Source organism: Bradysia coprophila, assembly GCF_014529535.1.
Source record: "Bradysia coprophila strain Holo2 chromosome IV unlocalized genomic scaffold, BU_Bcop_v1 contig_5, whole genome shotgun sequence".
In the NCBI taxonomy this organism is placed as follows: domain Eukaryota; kingdom Metazoa; phylum Arthropoda; class Insecta; order Diptera; family Sciaridae; genus Bradysia; species Bradysia coprophila.
Genome location: NW_023503374.1, coordinates 1923600 through 1939500, shown reverse-complemented (window position 1 = coordinate 1939500; position 15901 = coordinate 1923600). Strand labels below are relative to the sequence as shown.

The 15901-nt window shown below is 35.2% G+C and overlaps 1 protein-coding gene across 3 annotated transcripts in view; it reads left to right on the top strand.

Moving 5' to 3' along the window:
• LOC119071594 (protein yippee-like CG15309) overlaps positions 1 to 15901 on the top strand; it is a 69175-nt gene that overhangs the window by 44118 nt on the left and 9156 nt on the right. For all 3 annotated transcript variants that reach the window (XM_037176547.1, XM_037176549.1, XM_037176546.1), the window contains exon 2: positions 15603 to 15899. The gene's annotated coding sequence lies outside the window, so the exon portion shown is untranslated. The remainder of the gene's footprint in view (positions 1 to 15602; positions 15900 to 15901) is intronic.

The window sequence follows — 15901 nt, the reverse complement described above, 5'->3', positions numbered from 1 at the left end:
AAACTTTTCTATTGAGTTTGATAACGGGGCTTTATTTTGTTGTTGGTATTGAGTGCGTGCTGGGTGATTTTTTTGTTCTGGAACTTTTCATATTTAAATTTATTGACTTTAAATATAATTGAAACGTCGTCGGTTTGTAATATTGACACAATGTTAACAAGGAAACTACCTTGTCAGTAATGTCTGTCTTAAAATTGACTCCATTTATTTCGATGACGAAAACATTGAATGGAAACTCCGTGAACCAATACTATCGACTAAAGTTGTTGGGAAATGTATCTTATTATGTATTTACCGACGACTTGTGTTAGATGTTACGTTGCGACCTTGCGATGACGACCGATGAATTATTTATTTCTATTTTGGCGTGTATATATTTCCCCGCTAGCAGGGACTATTCTTAGGAAATTTTTGTACACATTTGCCAAAATTTGAGTTTTTGATTTTCAGAAAAAACTTCAAAAATTTTTAGTAAACCATACAGTTGGTTCATTCTAGAAATAGAACCCATTTGACAGTTTCTTAAGAGTTTTAAGAGTCATCGTTGTTCACAGTCAATTAAGTGTATTCCAGTCTATGATATTTTAGCGCAAAAATTTGAATATGACTGTGCGAATTCAAATTTTGCGCCAAAATATCATAGACTGGCAACACTTAATCAGAGTTGGATCGGTTATCCGAAAAACCGAAAATTTCGGTTCGGATAGAACCGAACCGAATACTTTGGTTTTGTCGTAAAACAATATGAAATGAAGGCAGACTCGTCAAAATTGGTTGATTTCATTATGAACTAAACAAAAAGAAGTAAATGGAGCAATTGCATGCGATTTTTGTGAGAACCCGAATTTGACAAGAACTTATGAGATTTTCAATTCTCAATAAAAGTATCATGCAATTGCTCCATTTACTTCTTTTTGGTTAGTTCATAATGAAATCAATCAATTTTGACGAGTCTGCCTTCATTTCATATTGTTTTTCGACAAAACCAAAGTTTTCGGTTCGGTTCAATCCGAACCGAAATTCTCGGTTCGGTTCAATCCGAACCGAAATTCTCGGTTCGGTTTAATCCGAACCGAAATTTTCGGTTTTTCGGATAACCGATCCAACTCTGCACTTAATTGACTGTGAACAACGATGACTTTTAAGTTTCCATTCCACTCAACAAAAAGTACTGCGTGAGAGAGCCGCGAGAGAGCGAGCTTTCAAATAAACAAAGCAAAAAATGAAAAAAATAAATTTTGTCTCTCACACAGAGTTTGGTAAGAGGAAACTAAGCATTAGATATGGTTTCCACTCAACAAAAAGTACTGCGTGAGAGAGCAGGCTGTCAAATAAACAAAGCAAAAATTGACAAAATGTTAGAGACACTAAGTACTGTTTTGATAAGTGGAAATCAAGCCTTAAAACTCTAATTAAATCTAAAATTGTGTTTTCTAATCCCTGATTTCCACTTACTAAAAAAGTACTCCGTGTGAGAGACAAATTGAATTTTTTTCAATTTTTGCTTTGCTTATTTGACAGCTTGCTCTCATGTAGTACTTTTTGTTGAGTTGAAACCATACTTAAAGATGAATTTTAAACAAATTTGTTTTTTAGAAACTTTGAAAAATTTGAGAAATCATTGAGAAACGAATTTCTCATAATATAGTCCCAGTCTGCTAGTGTGTTATCTACCTACCAAACAATTCGTAGAGAAAAGTCTATTTGCTCCACAAATTGGACAAATATGATGGTAAATATCATTGTAACGTTTGTTTAAGAGAAATTTTTAATTTGAAGAATTGAATTTCAATGGAAGAAATGACGTTGTCAACGACGACTTTTGTTGCATTCGGTTAGTCGACCACGATCATTGAAAATAAACGACAAACTCTAGCATATGTTCCATTATAACCGCAAGTGTTTTTAAAACATTGATAGCAAATACAGTAAAATGCCATTGGGATTTAAAAGTAAATTAGGTCGGACGATAAGATTAGAGAAAATGAAAGTTTTACTGCGCTGTGGAAATATTGAGGTTGAGTCCAACATTTTGCCATTTATTTTTTGTTTCAAAGTCTACATCTATTCGGATGAGTTACGCACTGGCAAACAACTACGAAATAGTCCTGCCGTGATATGCCAAAAAAAAACCGTATGGCATTTGTGTCTCTGCTTTTACGGAGATTTCGAGAGCTTAAAGCTCCTTTCGTATTCTACTGAAATAATTATCTTTTCCATTGGAATCCAAAAAAACCTCAAAGCTTTTGAAAGCTCTCCGAAGCACACAAACGATACGATACGGTGTTTTGGCTTAAGTAAGCACTGAACTGAACACCGTGTTCCAAAAAGTCGATTTTTGTTCAAAGTGTATAAACACTGAAGGTAGTGCAAATCCGCAGTTCCACCCGGATCACAATTTGCAGGGGAATTTAGTTTCGTTATGTTGCACACATATTGAATTCGTTAACGTAAGGTTGCAGTAGCGAGGTAAATTCAATTCCATACAAATTTGGCAGGTGCAACAACATTAGTCACAAGAAAGCATGATGATGGCAACATTACAAAAATAAATTAACCTGAAAGTCGGGATTTTCTCGGATCTCGGGTTTGCATTACCTTCAGTGTTTGTATACTTTGGATTTTTTGATCACAAGTCCTAAATTTACGACGTGTGTCACTTGTGCAACGATAGGTGCATGATATACATTTTGAGATTGACAATTACAATTACTGTTGTTCGAAAAGTGTTCGAAAAAATTTCATTTATAGACATCGCTACCAACATCACAATCTGTCATTTTATCTATCGCAAAAAAAAACGATTTTCTTTCTATTACAGTAATGAAGCTATCAACACTATACCCAACTTGACCCAATTTTTTTCCCTTTTATTTATAAATTTCAAATGAGTTTATTCGACGTAACAGCTTTTTTCTCACTTGTACTTCCAGTGGCAAAGACGAAATTAGGTTAAACTCGCTTCGAAACAAACAGATAAGAGCTAATGTATCACTGAAACCGCAATAATTAACACATAAACTACAAAGACTCGCTAACAAATTTAGTGTTTCTTTTTTCCCTACCAGTTGCAATTGAAATCATACCTACGAAAATTTACTAATTCTTGTTTGTATATATAGGCCATTTGCCACTATAAAACATATTACCGCTTTAAATTAAGCAAACACTAAAGTGACCTACAAAATCCTACCATCTGATTAAACAGAATCGTTTTAATGGTTCTGTGTGAAAAAAACGAAAATGTTATGTCGACACCATCCACAGCCAGCGTAAGAATATCATTTTTCTAATGGTTCAGCTGGCTATATATACGATTTTATAAACAAAAAAACAGCTTAAGGTACACAATATTCTGTTTTCAATTTTATTAATGGATGGTCATGGTGTACAATCTGGAATTGCACCTAAGAAAATTGGATATTGCGTCAGGTGTTTATTTCTATCCGAAAAATATCATTTCGGTCCGAAATTTGAATCAATTTTTGGAGAGATACGTTCAGGTAAATCAAGTCCAGGTCACGTACACCTGAAATTTGAACAGATTTGTCTGAACTTTTACCAATCTTCAGATTTCAGGTAAATTCAGGTCGGGTAGAAATGTTTCATTCAGGTTGAGTTCTAATCAGATTCGGATAAGATGGAAAGCTGATGCTTCTCAAGCACCTAAGCGACAAATGACAGATAGTTGTGCATACCCATATTTTAGAGAGATTTTTCAAATGACATAAATTGTAAATTGTATGATTGATATATTAGAACCAGTAGTCGCCAGTAGTTCATGTTTTAGATTCATAAATATGTGACTTATCAGAATCTAGGCTTTGCTTGGAGACCTATTACGGTCGACAGGGCTGGCTAACAGTTAACTAACAGCAGAGACTAATAATTTACGATTTGGAAAAACCCTTTGAACTATGTCTGACACAGGAGTCGAACCTGTGACATATAGAACGTGAGTCCATCCCTCTACCGATTGAGCCCTTCAGATAGCCTGAGCGTCAGGTTTCAGATTGATATGACCTATTCCGAGCCTTAATTCGGTTTAAGATATTATTAGCAGTGTAGCTATTGTTGCTTCTTCAATCATGTTGGTCATCACATCTCCAAGATTATTCTCAAAATATTCGTAATTGGCACCCATGTTTCAGTAAATAAATTGAGCAAACTTACACAGTGACATGTCCGTGCGCAAATCTAATATTTACGCACGGATTGGTTTATTGGTATTGTAGTGGGTGTATCGCTTTGATCGTACCGGTAATCTCTAGTGCGCAAAGCAACCCATTTAATAACTTGTTAGCAAAATAGCTATTCCTAGTTTCAGTCTCGTAGCCCTTCGAACATGTAATGACGAAAATATTAAATGAGTGACTTAACTGTACAAGTAATTTGTTCAGTTCGAAAGTACTTTTGGAAATTTAATGGAATGTTACAGCTGATTGACAGTATCGGTAACTTTCCGATTTTTGCTCATTCTCTTTCTGTAATAATTTACCTTTAACTCACATCAAATTGACAGGTTTCATACCAAAACGAAAGCCTGGTTATGACGCTACAATATGAATGTAGACACTTTTATTTCGCTAAATTTATTAAACGCTTCACTTCAGCTAAAGGTAAAATGTGCCGTTAGGTCGAAAAACAAAAATGAAAAAAAAAAAACATTTCGCAAATATGTAACTCCTTCTGACACGTAAATTGTCTGCATATAACTGTAAATACATCTGTCATTTGGATAAACTGAAGACGAAACGCAAAACACAATTGCATAGCATGAAATTCAGTTCGTGAAACGAAGCCACAGTTGTACATTGGCTATTATAAAACGTAAAAATATACTCTACTTCTCCCAAGGTCCGTCATACAAACTCACAATTCTCGCTGAAAATAAAATAAATAAATGGAAAAAATTGCCACATTATTAATCCGAAACATGCATGTTCATTTTGCTGGCAATGCCCTCAGCTGTGTGTAGCGCAGATATTTTACCGTCGTTCCGTTTACATCGTCGATCTCGTTACAATTCCATGTTCACACAGGCTATTTCATGTCCACTTTTTTTCACTTCAATTCGTATTGTACGGGGCACATCATCTTATGTATTTAAATTGTTAAGTATATGTACTGCACGGTGTACGATCCGAAAAAAAAAAAACGACAACACCAAACCACATTGTATATAATGGGCTATTGACCTTATAATTCAGGTTGAGATGAGTTACTGTATGGTAGTAAATTTTAGAACAAGATGATCACCTGTTTGGTCTGTATAAATACAGTTCAATGCTCTGTGCAATCCCGGTAGATTATTATTTCAACTTAACATAGTTGTAGAATCACAACCACAAATCGATTGTGCCATCATCGTTTTATTGATTTTTCTTTCGTTCTTCCTATTCATTTCTATGATGAAGAATATTTAATTTGGCTGAGTTAAATCGACTTCAATTTCGGAAAATAACAAAGAGTTTTATAGCTACATTTGTAGTTGGTTTAACATTTAATACCATTTTACATTATGAAATCATCGATCGGCACAACAAGTGTATATTTGTAGGTGGCAGCTAGGTTTATTTTTAGCGACGTGTAATATAGTTATTTGTTTACCGAGGAGAGAGAGAGGGAATTTCCTATTTGTCCTAGAGTTGAACACAACGCTTTTCATATGTGCGATGTGTGATTGACCGTTTTTCCTCACGAAACAAAAAACCTCGATCGCCATAACATTTTTGAAACCACAAGCAAAGTGACAGTTCAAGTGGGAAAACTTCTATTTTCTTCCTGGGAAGAAAACCCTTTTCCCACTATTTTAATACTACTGCTACTATTTTAAAAAATGTCGTTCGACCAATCGTCAGCAAATGGTTATGAGTCAATTCGCCAAAATTTCGAACAGATTATATGGAGTTGGGAGCTATAGCTGAAACGAATCGTCGTTCCATTCTGAGAGTTTCGTAGAACAACTTTTTTCTCGAAAAATTTTTGTTGGACTGACATGGCCCTTAGAAAAATTTTCCCCGGAGTTGTTGTGAAAATCGTTTTTTATCAATAGCTTTAACATGCGAGATGTGAATAAAGTCAAATTGTGTACGTTTATGAAGGTCGATGAGGGGAATATTGTTGACCAACCAACGCCGATGTCGGACCCACCCAACCGCCGCAACAAGTAAAAACCCTCGAAATTTTTGAACTGTTCTTGGTGGCAGGGGAAGCAAGAAGCAGGAAGCTCTAATCTGGAGATCCATTGACACCCCACACGACTATACCCACCGTCACAGATAGAAATGGAGTTGATTTTTCACAATGGATCTCAACCCATCAAATTCTCGAACTTTTACATTCTCCAAATAACGTTTTTTCGAGCGACTTCATTAAAATTGTATTCTTTATAGTTTTACTAGATGATAAATAGTAAAACTAACGTGATAGAGCCAGAAGATGTGTCCTAGATTTTTTGTAGAGAACAGACTGACGAAACGAACCAAAATTCTTAGATTTTACATTTTGAATTTTTTGAAAATAGTAAGTTGAGCTCTTATTGACTCTTACGTAACTATTGTGGACGGTTGATTTTAAGCACTTTCGCTTCTTTCGGGCTACAACTCTTGCCAAAAGTCAACCGTCCATAACAAATACTGATTTAACTTTTCATGACCTAAATGACAAGAAAAATTCTAGAATTTATGCCCAAGGGCCAAGGTAAAAAAAACATTTTTCTCACAGTACACACAAGGAATTTTGAAAACCGACACATTTCCTGTTTCTGTGTTTTACTTGAGTTTCTGATTACTCCAATGTAATACTCCATATACAAATACATGCAAAATTCACAAAAAAACAGTAAACCACGAAACAGAAAATGTGTCGGTTTTCAAAATTCCGCGAGTGTATGTCGTGAGGGGTGAAATAGGTATTTTCATCCGTCCCGCGTGAATAGCCTTATTTGCTTCACACAAATGCAGAGAGAAGAGGGCCCTTTGTTGACGCTCTCTTTGATGACAGTCAGTTAGTTATGTGACAGTTCAGGTGATAATATTCCCATTAGGGTTTTTTTCTCCTTGCAACTTTATCTTGATTTTGAAAAATGGTTGACAATGCACTTTCCAACTTTTTTCTCTCGTTGAACAATTAACTAGACTAGACTAGTTAAACTAATTCTCAACAAAGGCTCCCAAAGTTTTAGCTGACGACGCGAGAAAATGACTATTTTATCGCCTGTGTTGCGAAAAATTATTTCCATTTTTACCAGCGGTCAATTCGAATTTCTTTTTAATTATCTTGTTGAGGATGTTGACATTCATTTGACATTCATAGTCTCTCCTGTTCACCAATCAATTATTTTTTGATACAATATACACAATATACACTTTTGCATGACGTTCAAATATACGAAACCATTTCGAAAGCTTTTTCATTTCATCCAAAGAGTTTTCGAAGAATTTAAATATGATTGATGGTAAATCGTTTCAAATCCAACAACCTATAAGAACATCATCATCATGAGAACCGACGTTAATTAAGAAATTGGTTTAATTATTTTAACAACTCGTCGGAAATTGGATTTGCGTGAGTCAAACCATCGTTTGAATGGTTACCACGAAAAACCAGTAATCGTACACATTTTAACCGAATATGCGAACAATGATCAATTGATCGATCAATAATTGATTTGTTTCGGTCAATATTTCTTCAAATTACATAGATTCTGGAAAACCGGTATAACGCATGTTGTACGTACATACACGGCAATATAATTGGTAAATAACCATCATCCAATCACAGCCGTAATAAAAGTGTACAATTTTGTGTGCGTTTTTTTGTGTGACTAATACAAAAATCCGAAAGGGTTTTTATCCCAAACACCCACTCAAATATCGCGTGATGTTAAATTTGTAGACTATACCAGCTCATGATTGATTCGTATTAGTATGAAAATTGTCAAACATAAAATCGGTAAATAATGCTGTTAACCGGCTTCCATGTATTCCAAGAAGCGAAAAACGCACTAATTTTCCACATTCTTTTCTTTTGCTGTGTAGACTTCTATTATATCGTGTCATACCACACAATTCCTAATAAATTTTGAATTAATACTGTCCCCTTTCCACCATCCATTCCCTCTACTGAAGATAGTGATACAATTTACCTGAAGGCAGACGATTTTTATTGGTTTTATGAAAAAGTTGAAAATCAATGGGTGAAGGTTGGGTTGAAATAGTAAATTATTCATAATTGGATTCAATTTTGCGAAAAACAGAGAATTTTATCGATGTCTCGAACATCGCAGTAATCGATAGAAGAAAATTGGCAAAAATTGTTTCTCAATTTTAAAACGTAAAGAAATGCAATTACTGAGCCTTTTGCAGAAGGCAATCACATCGCCATTAAACGTATTCATAAATTATGTCAAAATAATACTAAAATAAGTGCGTTTGAGCGCGCTATTTTGCTAACTAGGTAGTAAATGGGGTTGTTTTGGGCACAAGATGTGAGTTTGCAGACACGAGCGAAGCGAGATTACAGATATTTTACAGATATCAAAAAATAGAAGAAAACGTTTTTGTTTTCAATATTTAAAATCGGATGTAAATACCTCCGAATGTGTTGTGTAAGTTTTGAGTCATGCAATTCTTGTCCCCTACGAGTTATACGAGTCGCTATATCAGTGCACACATTTTGCTCAACGCAACATTTATTACAATTGCCATTTAAAAAACTGAATTGGATGCAACTCAACAATTCTTCACGCATCGTAAAGCGTCGCTCGAAACATTCTGCTTTAACGTTTTTCCACTTAAACCATCGTATGTCTATCTAAAATGTTTATTTTAATTTGTATGTATCATTGTTGAACGGTGTAGTTTACCAAACAGCTAAAATAAAATGCGAAAAATAAAACTGTGTTGATCTTATGACTCAAGCATTATTCCCAATCGTAATATCCCCAACGAAAATAATGCGAAAATGAAAACACAATAAATAAGTCATCAATTTTCCCATGAAAATGTTAATTTTCATTTAACTAGACATTCAACTTCTCGTTTGTCTGCGTTTCGAAATTTTGCTGTTTTTCAAATTTGTAAACAAAAAATTCTTTTTTCTCATATTTTTTGACACTGTCGGACACCACCAGTGTGTGTAGGTGAACAACAAACTTATAAATCATTTCCGAAATGTTTCAATTTCAACAATGCAAAATTCTGTGAATTCAATTTCGAATCGGTGTTGTTGCCGTTCAAATTGTAGTCATGATAACTACTTCATTTTCCATTCGAATAAAAGATCGTTTTTGGTTGCGTATTTACTAAGAAGTGAATAATGCGAACATTATATACTTATAGAGCAATAATCTTGAAACAAAGGTTTTTGTCTTTCATTCATAATGAAATGAATTTAGTATTTGTGTACAATAAACAACAATAATCAGAGGAAAATAATAATGTTATGGAACGTATTATACAAATTAATTTGTCTGTTATTGCGCTGTACGATGAATTTATTTAATTATTCTCGTTCGGATTATTAATTTGAGAAAAGTAAAATTATGGAATGTGTTTATCGAAGAGTGCGCTTCGATGGGAAATAACAAAAATACAATTTTAACACTGTAATCATTTTGATAATATTTGCAATTGCGTACTTAAACGCAAATGAAAAAAAAAAATTGAAATAAAATGAGATATTCCTATTCAAATCTATTTGAACTTTCCGTACTGGGTGACTGAATTTTTATTCCGATTTACGTTTTCATTGAAAAAACGAGAATATGTAGCTCCACTCAACGCCACATAAATATTTACATTTTGTTATCGGTTTTCAAAATCAGTTTAAATTATGTTTGCTTCAACAAAAAATCCATAACAAGAACCAATAATTTCTTCGCATGTTAGTTAACGCTATAAAATTGTAAATTGATTTAACAATAACTCCGCAGGGTCATGCAATATAGACGTTTGAGTTATGGGAGGGTATTCAGAGAAAACAGCACAAAGAGAGCATTAGGGAGGAGGGAAGTCGATTCCGTGTCTTAGTACAAAGTGACATTTCCTCGAAGTGTTATGCGTAGTTCAAGAATTGAATACTTCATTATCATTGTATTCGAGAGAAATTGTCATCCTACGAAAGTTGTATCTTCCAAAGAGCTATAACTAGAAAATTGCAGATTTTCTGAAGAGTTAAAACTCTTGATGAGCAGTACTTGAGAGAGTCGTAACCTTCAAAGAGCTGCAATTCCTACAAAGTTGCATTTCCCAAAGAGTTGCACCTCATAAAGAGCTGCAACTCCTAAAATGTGACTTACTTACTTACTTTACCGGCACTACAACCCATTAAGGGTCTTGGCCTTCTCCAACTTGCTTCTCCAACCGGACCTATCCGCGGCTAACGATTCCCAACGTGTGACACCGATTGTTTGGACATTTTATAGGACTGCATTGCACCATCTGGCCTTTGGTCGACCTGCACTCCTCTTCCCTTCAGGTTTGTTTTTCAATATTTTCTTCGGGACACGATTTTCCTCCATCCGTTCCACATGACCGAGCTACCGAAGTCTATTCAGTTTGATGATCCTGACTATGTCTGGCTCTCCATAAAGCTGTTTTAGCTCTAAGTTGTATCGTCTGCGCCATCTGTTTTGATTCGGATCCAGAATCGGTCCGAATATTGTACGCAGGACTTTCCTTTCAAACGTGAGCAACGTCTGTTCTTCTCTGTGTCTCATACACCACGACTCCGAGCCGTATGTTACAACCGGTCTTATTACCGATCTGTACAATGTGCACTTTGAAACTCTGCTAACCGACTTGGACCTGAGGATGCTCAACAGACTATAAACTCCTAAAACACCTAAAATTTTACAACTTTTAAAAAGATACAACTCCTGAAGGGCATTAAAATTGAAAGCGATGTAAAGAGGTGCCAGCTCCTGAAGAGTTACCAAGAAGAGTTGACAACTGCTGCAGGGGCGGATCCAGCTTTTGCTCTGATCCAGGCGGATAGAAGAGACAGTTTCTGACCCAGGCGGCTTTGTTTTAATTTCTTTTTTCTATGTAGAAATCTTCTTCTAACTCCCGGCGACCGCCTCGACCGCACATAGGTGGATAAGCGCCTGAACTGCTGCAGAGTTTACAACTGCTGAAGAGTTTACAACTGCTGAAGAGTTGACAACTGCTGAAGAGTTGACAACTGCTGAAGAGTTGACAACTGCTGAAGAGTTGACAACTGCTGAAGAGTTGATAACTGCTGAAGAGTTGACAACTGCTGAAGAGTTGCCAAATGATCAATAAGAAAATCAATTAAAAGTGTTATTATTGTGTGACCTCTTGTTTCATCTGATTTACAATCTCGTTTTTACAGATTAGTCAAATTGTTAATTGAACTAAATCAACATTCGATGAAATTGCGTCTCGGCTATATATTATCAGTTCTTATCATGTAAACACTAATAGCATTTCGAAAGCTTACTACCCAGTGTAGGCTTTGTATAGTATCCCCTCTAAGTAAATAACAAATAAATAAAATCTGAGAGATAACAGTATACACTTTGTACATAAACAATAGTTGGAAAATTAAGCCGAATTTATTCAGAGTTGAGCTGTTTTCGTACAACGAAAATACGAAAAGATATTGCGCAATTTCCATGTTTTCATTTTCACGCAAAAAAAAAGTTTTGTTATTCCACGTTCGGTTCATAATATAAATAACATTCTGTTATCTGTTAAGTTGAAACAAGTATCAAACTGTGTCATTCGCCATTTCGGCATACATTTTATTTTATTGTAACGTAGGCCCAAGCTTCTTTTCTTTTGCTTATTCTTTTCGGGTGAATGCGATGATAATCCCCTTTAACTAAAATGTGAGTGTCTGGTGTATGGTAGGAAATAAGTGGAAGAAAATATCTTTCACCAACTTAACAATTCCTCAAATGTGTTTATTCTTCGACTGAGTTTGAATTTCTTTTTGTAAAGAAGCGAATTATTTTCGTTCTGAAAGAATTCTTCAAAAGAGAGTCCCTTTGTAATTAAATTTCTGTTTCGCCGGCTACGGCGGAATGAGTGTAATTTTAATGAAGTGCTTTACGATATAACGTTCGATAGCAGCGTAGTTACTGAAAAGGTAATTTTTAAGCCCGTACGAAGGGCAGGGGCACTATAGAACCGATATGTCGTTTGTAACATGTGGAATTCGAAGGAAACAGTAACGGTAAAGATTTTGAACAAGATCGACAATCGGCGGAAAAAAGTCTATGAAAATCGTTTCACTGGATCATGAGCTAAAGCCCTCCCATGAAACTGTAGACAAAATCTATTTTCATATTTGGAAACCGATTTGGAACGATTGAGGTGGTATGTTGGTTCCCACTCCTCATGGTCCACCATCTTCCCAGTTCTAGAACTTTAGGATTTTGAAAGAGTTCTGAGGGTTTTTATGTTCCTTTCTGGACTTTTGGTATTATTGAAGTGGCATCAGGTTGTTTCGGACCTATAGAATCTTCTTCGCCAAGTGCCAATACTTTCCGTAAGATTGTACCTGAAATAGGGTTACGTATGAACTAGTGATATGTACGAACTACTTATACAGACGCACTACTTATACGGACGCATTAGGAAGACTTACGCAATATGTGTATACGGGATCGTACGGTGCTAACATCACATCAGCGTCTGCTGGCTGCTACCTTATCCACTAGTTGTTTCATAGTAAAACCAGTGTTGTACATGACAAACGAAACATTTCGAAATCCATTCTGTTTAATAAAATTTCCTTATCTACGACCAACCTTATGTTTTTTCCTTTCGTTCAAATCGTCATCAGCCGATGACTGATACAATCGATCGTTTCGGAACAATTGAAATTATATTCTGCGTTTCAATTTATTTACTTTTTTTTATTGGATTGTTTGTCGAGTTTATATTACATTGAAATGTTCTCTGCGAACGGCACATTATATTTTATCATAAAATTGAAACAATTTTTTACTTGGCTATGTCATAAAATGCATGACACTTGACTGATGTTCTTACGTCTGTGAGCCTTTAAGGAAATTACGCGCAAAAAATTGAACATAAAATAAGTAAATCGTTTTATTGTGACTGTTCGGCTATTCACACTCATTTACAATCATTACTAATACACAAATTCACTTACAAATGCATGCGCATAATAATTTTTATAGCAAAAATGATAAAAGATTGTGTGGCATATTTGTCTAAAATGAAATAAATATTAATAGCACAGCACGTACTTATCGCGTAGCGAGTATTTCAACAAAGTAATTGTCTACTAATCGGTCAATTGACAAGATTGAAACTATCTTCAACTTCTTACACAAAGTAAAACAAAATAAAAACTTTCTTTTCATTTGTCGTTTGAAACTGAGAACTGAGAGTAATTATACCTAGAGAGGAAATTTCAAACAAAATTACGTAAAATATGTGGTCCCAACATCAAATACGAAATGTTTACATACACCAAGTGTTTACCCTCTTAAGAGGGCAAATTGAACTATCAAAAGCGAACGAATACATGTATTGGTGTAAAATTATACGAAATGTGTATCTTATACAAACTGATGTTGGGACCACATTTATTCGTACAAATTTTCTCTCTAGGTATAATTACTCTAAGACTGAGAAGTCCCATTACGATTTCAGTTCTCAAAATAGCTATTTTGCTATTTGGGTTGTTTTGTGCAAAATATATGAAATTTCCGATACGAGCGAAGCGAGTTCAGTAACACATCGTGTGCGCAAAACCTTCATTTACTAGCGTGTTCGTAACAAGATTTTATCTACTGTAATGTCAAAATCACCACAAATTAACACAATTTTAGTCAAAAGAGTCATTATTTTCATGCAAAAACACAGCATCAGTCATAATTAGCACATAATACAAGTACACATACATGAAGCTGAAGCACCTACGACAATACCAATAGAATCAGACCTGTCTGTCCTGTCACTGTGTAAGTTTACTCCATTTAGATACTGAAACAGGGGTACCAATTATGAATATTTCGACATTACTGTAGCTTAAATACTCATTGACCTCACAAACTGAACGGATGAATTGATTTTAGTTATTCAGGTTATTGGACTATTACGATTACGTGTTAATTGTGTGTTGCTTTTCGTTTTGTACGTACGTCTACATTGTATTGTGTGGTGCATGCTATTTTTAGAGCACCTGTTTACTTCCTGTATACGCTCAAGAAGCTGAACAACAAGCTTTTGTCGTTCCTTAAATTACCCCTTGTCCTTCTTTAATTGAAACGTAATTACGTGTACACATCGACGGCAAACACACAAAATAATACAAACAATGAAACCATCTCTGACCTTATTCAGGAATTAAATCTGTTTGTGAGTTGGTAACTTGCAAATTCATTGCTTCGTTTTGCTGTTACTGTACTCGACAAAGTTTGCAATTAATTTCACCGAAATAAAAGGAACTAAAAATAAATCGAAATTTCGCTTCTTTTTTCTGTTGTTCGATGCGTTACTGTGTGCTCTTGCTTGTTTTCGGGCACATTATTTCATATTCTAATGGAGCATGGCGTACACAATAAAAAAATATTCCGAGTCAACAAAATTCTGAAAATCAATAATTTCGTTTACGGTTTACGCATCTATCTTGGCGCTTATAGATAGCACTCGCTAAACAATATTTTTTTATGATTTACTGCGAATAGACGAGGTTCATTGAACAGATTATTTTGAAAGAAATGCCAAACGAAACAAGAAATTTATGTCCGCACAAACTCCAGTTTATCTGGTTCAGCACAAACATATTTTCCGAATTTATGTTGTTCCCGTCACTTCGTTTAAATATTGCTTTCTTTCCGGAACAAAATCGATAAATAGGTGACGACCACGGTGTAATAATGTTTTGCCACCGACTGCAAGAACCAATTTCCAGAAGTCACTTCAAGTTCATTTAGCTATTGCAATTAGGTTCTCATTATGTGATTATAGAGTCCAGTGCCGCTAGCACATTCAAAATAATTGCGGCTTGCCAACTTTCGGCACCCTGGACTTTACTTAAATAGTCGTGGAATGCCTCCAAATAAATTTCTAAAAATCTAGAATTCAGTTTTGGATTTTTAGAAATTTATTTGGAGGCATTCCTCGACTATTTAAGTAAAGTCCAGGGTGCCGAAAGTTGGCAAGCCGCAATTAATTTCAATGTGCTAGTTTACAAAGTTTTTCTCAAGTGACCAAATTTTGTGTGAGCTAAGTTGATTCACAGTCATCAGTCTTACACAGTCAATTTTAATTTCATTAATTGCTCGCGACAACTACCTTCTACCTTCCAACTTACAATATTACATGAATATAATCGAAGTATTTTTTTGCGACAAAAGTAAAAGTTAGCAAGATTACAGATCCGCCTCTACTATTCGCCCATACGGGCTGACAGCATCTACCTTATCTGATTCACTATGACTACCTGAAGCTTTCAACTATCACCTGAACACATGAAACACATGTTTCAGCTCATACAAACAAAACTGCAGCTGAAACAAATTCGTGTCTAAATGTCATTGACGTCTACTGTACCAATGGATCCAATATTGATATCGAACCATTTTTCTTTTACAGATCTCTTGGCTGTGACGAAAGCCTTTAGCCAACGCGGCAGTATTCATTCAACTAACCAAGGCATACTTTTTTTTTGTGTCCACGACTAATGCACATAAGGTCATCACCAATACGAATCTAACAGAAACTAGCCACTTCATCGTAAGACTTTTAATTTTTCCTCGTTGTGATGAAATCGTTTACTCCGAACGAGTGAACCGTTCATCAACCACAAAATCAGTTATTATCCGTCGCAAGAGTTTTGCTATCAATCGTTGACGAAAAGGCTTCGGTCTGGAACCAATTCAGGATACGCAGGT